Consider the following 5,860-nt stretch of genomic DNA (forward strand, 5'->3'; position numbering starts at 1 on the left):
TCCTGAAAAGAGAGACGGTGTTTCCCTAAAGCAGTTGAAAAGAGATGAAAAAGTCTGCTTCAGGTGAGCCATCCTGAACATTAAAGTAAAATCTTTCCTTACATGTCTTTATATTTTTCAGCAGTTGTACATTGTTAATCCTTTTGTTAGGTTAGCCTTGATACTGTAGCTATGATTAATGGAGTTTGTTGTCCTTAGTTCATTTATTTGTGCCAGTTTCAAATACCAGCTAAAGAAATATCTCCTGGGTCTTGAACATACTGCCCGGAGTAGTCTGCAGTGAGATTTAGTAGTCTGCAAGCTGTAATTTACAATTCAAATATTTTTCCCTTTTACCTATGGTATCTACTTAGATCAGTCATTCATGGAGCATCTACAGGTGGCTGCAAGAATCTCTTCCTGGAAATTATGCATGTTTCTAATACAAATAAGTAGTTCTGCCAAAACAAAAAAAAATGCTTCGTTAAAAACTAGAGCTGATGGACTGACTGCTAAGTAAATGAATGTAAACAAGTTCACTTTTCCAGATGTGAGAATTTTCTTCTGTATTTTAGTGTCTACAGAGGTCAGTAGAACTTTAAAAATGTTCTTAAAAAAGCTCAAAGTTGCAAGAAAAAAAAAAAAGTAGCTTGTTCATAACTGTAACTCACAGTTGCTAGTGACAGTTAGGGGAATGAAACAGAGCTGTGATTGTATGTTTAGTGTATGGAAGTAAATGGTGATACATTATGATTATTCACACTGCAAAATCCGAAAAATAATATTTACAAAAGTATCCTCCTCTCTCCTTTCATGGCCCATGGAATTTGTGAAAGAAAAGTAAAGAGAGAGAGTTGGGTTGCACAGTTATACAATTATTTATGCCCATTTTCCTTTGTTTTTTTTCCCATGCCTGCCCTACATTCCTCTTCCCTCTTTGTTTCTTTATTAAGAGTACTGAGTTTTAATGGTTATATTTCTACACCAACAATTGAATAACTGTACAACACTGCTGATCAAGCTGAAAAAAAGTATTTGCTTATAATGGATCTGAACTGGACCATGTGAGATCAGTTACAGTCCTTGCTTGCACTAGCACATCCTTCCTGTTAGCTGAAGTTTCAGGAAATCTCAAAGCAAATTTAGAAGCTTATATTTCTGAACTGGAATTCTGAACTGATGACTTTTCTGCCAGATAGATATGAACTGCAGTCTCACTAGTAACTCTTAGGTCTTGCCCATTTTCAAAATGAAATATCCTTCATGCAGGCCTTGTCTGTTTTTTCTTATGTGCTCAGGATTAAATAAACGTGGAGACAACCTTCGCTGTTCTGTCTTTTCTGATCAGGCACTGAAATTGGTCTTGTTCTCATCATATAACTAATATTCTGAAGCTCTCCACATTTTATCCATCTGTTCTAAAATATTTCAGAAATACCACCAGTACAGAATCATGTTCCTGTGCCTACCTTGTTCAAGCCTCATCACTGACACCTGTATGTGCCATGTCCATGGGTTTATTGCTGGATGTTCTGGAGTATTTCTTTTACACGTTGTGAAATCTGCTGATGTTGTTCAGCTCAGGTCAACAAGTGGCTCTTGCTTGTCAAAATATCCTTTTGTTGGTATTTCTGAAGATGGAAGTGAATGTCACTAGCAATCTCACAAACATAGAACGACCTCCTGGAGTGACCTGGAAGGTGCTTGAAAATACAACTATGGTTTTTGCAGCAAATGTTGACCTCAGTTTAGTCCTTCTCTCATCAAAGCCATTCAAACAGAAAGCTTCAGGCAGATTTCTGAGGGGAACTGCTCTATGATAGGTGTATATACTACTCACATTAAGTAAACCTGGTAACAATATCTACGGAGTGAAACTAATAACATAAAAATTACAAGGTTGATTTTCCTAATATATACAGAATGGTCTGAGATACACAAATGGAACCATGGGAAGTGGTAAATATTAGTATGTATTTTCAGTCTATTCTTAAGTATTACTTCTGCAGATGTTTACATTTCTGCACAGAAACACTTTGCTGTCATTGACTTTATCTCGTGAAAGGTGTAGCCTCATGGGGGACATAATTAGCATTTAAAAAGCCATTTTTTTATTAATTAAATACAGATAAGAACAATTTTAACATCCCAAGGAACTGAATTAAATCAAATACAAAAGTTGTTCATTTACAAATGATGCACTACATAAGAAATTGCATTGTTTATCTGGTGTTTGTAGAATTTTTTTTCTGTCTAAAAGAATTTATTGAGACAGCAATCAGTGCTGCTTGGTGGGATTTTTGTTTTATTCTTTGGTGGGTTTTTTTTGTTGTTGCTTTTTGTTTTGTTTTGTTGTTTGTTTGTTTGGGTTTTTTTAAGTTAGTTTGGTTTTCCTTGTAAATTAGTCAGGGTTTCATGCAGCTATCTTAATCAAGGGAAGTGTAAGCAAGTTTAGGAACAGAGAGATACCTCTGAATTTAGGACCATTTAATTTGCCTGTACACGGTTAGGGAGGAATTGTCCAGTTTTATCCAAGGCCCTCTGACAGCAGTAGAAAGAATCCCATTTTCAGATTTCTTATCTTCCAGATGCATCACATCTGGAAGTCAGAAAAATTAAGTAATAGTAAAAAATGTTCTTTCACATTTACACAAAAGAACTTCAAACATAATGTAAAATCTCTTTTAAAATATAACTTTTAGTTGGTTTAAATTAATTGCTTCCCTACTGACTACCAGATACAAATGCAAGTAAGTTTATATGTTTCCAGAAATATCTGAATTTAATAAAATATTTATGTTAGATCTCCCAAGCTTGGTATACTGTTGGGACTATTTGTTTCAATGAAATAACATTATTAATCTCTGACATACAGCACAGGACAACACAGATTATCATTGTACAGTATTTATTATTGTGTATTGATAATACTGCATAGAGATCCTAGCAGCCACCTTTGGATTAAATGTCTTAAAATCAAACAGTAGGAGCCAGCTTCTTTATGAAAGGCTTACAGTTTAACAAGAGAAGACAGACAGACACTTGGCAATGTGGGAGTCTATCCTTCTTTGCCTACTGGGCATGGAGTTTTCATTCTATATATTACCTGCAGCTTTGATTTTTGCAGTCAGTACGACAAATTATGCTCTTAGTTACATCACTGTATATCTACTGGCTGTTTCACTGACATAAATAATGGGCGAAGGAAGATACATCAAATCTGGTTTTATGATTGCATTAAAATGCCATCTAGATGACTGCAGCAAATTTCATATTTATTGTGTTACTTTTGGGCCATCCGAAATAAACAGTAAAGGCAAGAAATGAGAACTGGACTCAGTCAAAAGGTAGTCCAGTTCTTAATTTTTCCCATGCACTACTTCTGCTAGACATTCTTTCTACAGATGTTCTTTATCCATACAAGCTAATATTTTAAGTTTAGTTAAACCTTATGTCTTGTCTTAGGAAAAACTTCCTGATTTATCGTAGGCCCATAAGTGTGGTTATCATTGTCCTTGTCACCTATACACCTATTTCTATTTCAGTACCTAAATTGAGATTAAATTTTTCTCCTTGTAAAGTAGCAGACTGTCACTGTGATTCATAAGCTTGAGAGGGCTGAATTTCAGGAACAGGAAGAGTGGGTGGATAGGCTTGGAAAAGACATCTTGGTCAGTAGAATTTCATAGTGCAGCTGCTTATGCCTGAGGGAATTAGGTCTGCAGAGCTGCTGCTTGCTTTGGCCATGTTTTCTTCAAAATCTGTTTGACTATAGGATCCTTCAGTTATACCCTTCAAGGACAGTGTTTCAGAACAGCAGTGAAAAGCAGGACAACAAAATAGTTTCTCAACCCCATGTGCTTTTATCTTACATAGCAGTGTATTAACAGAATTTTTTATATAATGGTCAATCCTATGTCTTCCTTATAATCTCACTTTTGCTGTGGGGCATGGCTTTGGTTCAAGTACTTGGGTAGAAGCATGTGATGGCTGCTTAGTATACTCTTTCACAAGGGAAAAGATCTCTCTCCACAAAAAATGTATCTTAAGTAGTCACCATTCTTAGTCATGAGGCTAGCTGGGGCAAATACAGCACTTCTAGATATGCAAGACATTTTCTATCGAACAAATGTCTGCTTAGAGCATACACAACTGCTATTACTTCCCATAATGGAATCGGTTTACAACGGAAGGGCTTTTTCAGTCTTTCCATGTCAATGCACTAGGCCTATGTATAAACCTGGGTCTAAGAGCATGAAAATTTGAGAGTTAAACAAATACAGATCTGTGGTGTATTTCCACAGAAACGTGAAGCTGTATGATGGAGTGACTAGGAATGCAGGTGCACTGCTGAGTGCCCATGTTGCACAGTTTAGGTACATCCTGACTATCCCACTCTCCAGCACAAGCTCAATAGGGTCCTTTTTGGTAAAGAAGCTCTTTTTTTTGTATTAGTCTAGCTTTCAGTGCTGCTTGAATGACTTTAAACTACAATAGAGATGATGGTGTGAAATGAAAAAAATACCTGAAAAAAACCAGTCACTTTGACAGGCATATCCAGAAAAAATATCACAGACTATCCATCCAACCTTTGCCTTGTGTAGGTTAACGGTGACTGAGATGAGTACTTTTTTTGTAGTGAAATAAGGATTTCAGTTTTGGTACTGTGGATCCCTAATACAAATATTTGCAACATTTTTTCACACTTGTAACTAATACTTCTTATGAATGCTCAGGTTTCTTACCAAAATTCATCTTCTCCAGGTGTTTCTGCCAATTATACAAATTTGGAAACCAGACACAGAGAAGGCATAGCACATGATGAAAGATACTATCAGTAGTTGATTGTATGTTTGTGGAAAGGTTTATTTGCAATCACTTAAATGTATTTGTATGCTTCTGTAAGGTTTTCTGTATTGTTTCTTGCTCTACGCATATTACTCTGACAGCTCTTTCGTTATTCAAAATAATGTTCATGCATGCAAATATATATGACTGTAAATGTGTGCATGAAGTGCATGAAGGATAAGGTCCCTCCCCTAAGAAGATAAACTCTAATCCAGACAGAAAGAATTAATGTGATACCAATTTAAAACAAAAAGGAAAGAATGAAGTGGTTAACATTGAACAGATCACTACTGGAAAGCTTCTTGAAATAACTTGATCATTGGCCAGAATTTGTAGAGGACAACTGTTGTCAAAGAAGAAGGAGCTATTCAAAGCCTAAGAGACATGAAAGGAATTAAACCAATAGTGGAGGAATAAAGAAAACAGTAGGAAAGAGGATTGTAAGAAACACACATCTGAATGGTGTAAGTAAGAGAAAATAAGAACAGGCTTAGAGACAGAAAGGAAACTGGAAAGATCAAGTGTTCAAGGACAGGATGTCATAGTATGAAGAACTCCGTTACTTATTTACATAGAATATTGTCTAAGACATGCAACAAAAATCTCCCTATGTAACCAGAATTGTGAATCCTTTTCTGAGTTTCTCAAAGTTGCTATATGCTAAGATTGTTTCTATTTCTTGCAATAGAAGGAAAGAGAATCAGTTCTGGTAATTTTCACAGTTAAGGATATTCTGCTGGAAAAAGAAATGTAATTTGTGAGGATCAGAAAGAATGCCAAGGAAAAAGACAGAGATGTGCTTCATCAGGAGTGGCTATTTAAACATATCCCAGGGATGACGCTCAAGGAATATATGGTCTCCAAATAAGGCTCACAAGAGGTGTAAATGCCAGAAGTAGGCATTGACCTTAATTCAGGAATTCATTTGTACACATGCATTATGATGTAGTCCTTAACTGTATAGAGGTTTATTTCTTCCCATCGGCTAGTTCATTGAACAGAAATCACCATTATCTAGGAATGAATTAGCATT

Source organism: Accipiter gentilis, chromosome 5 (assembly GCF_929443795.1).
Source record: "Accipiter gentilis chromosome 5, bAccGen1.1, whole genome shotgun sequence".
NCBI classification, from domain to species: domain Eukaryota; kingdom Metazoa; phylum Chordata; class Aves; order Accipitriformes; family Accipitridae; genus Astur; species Astur gentilis.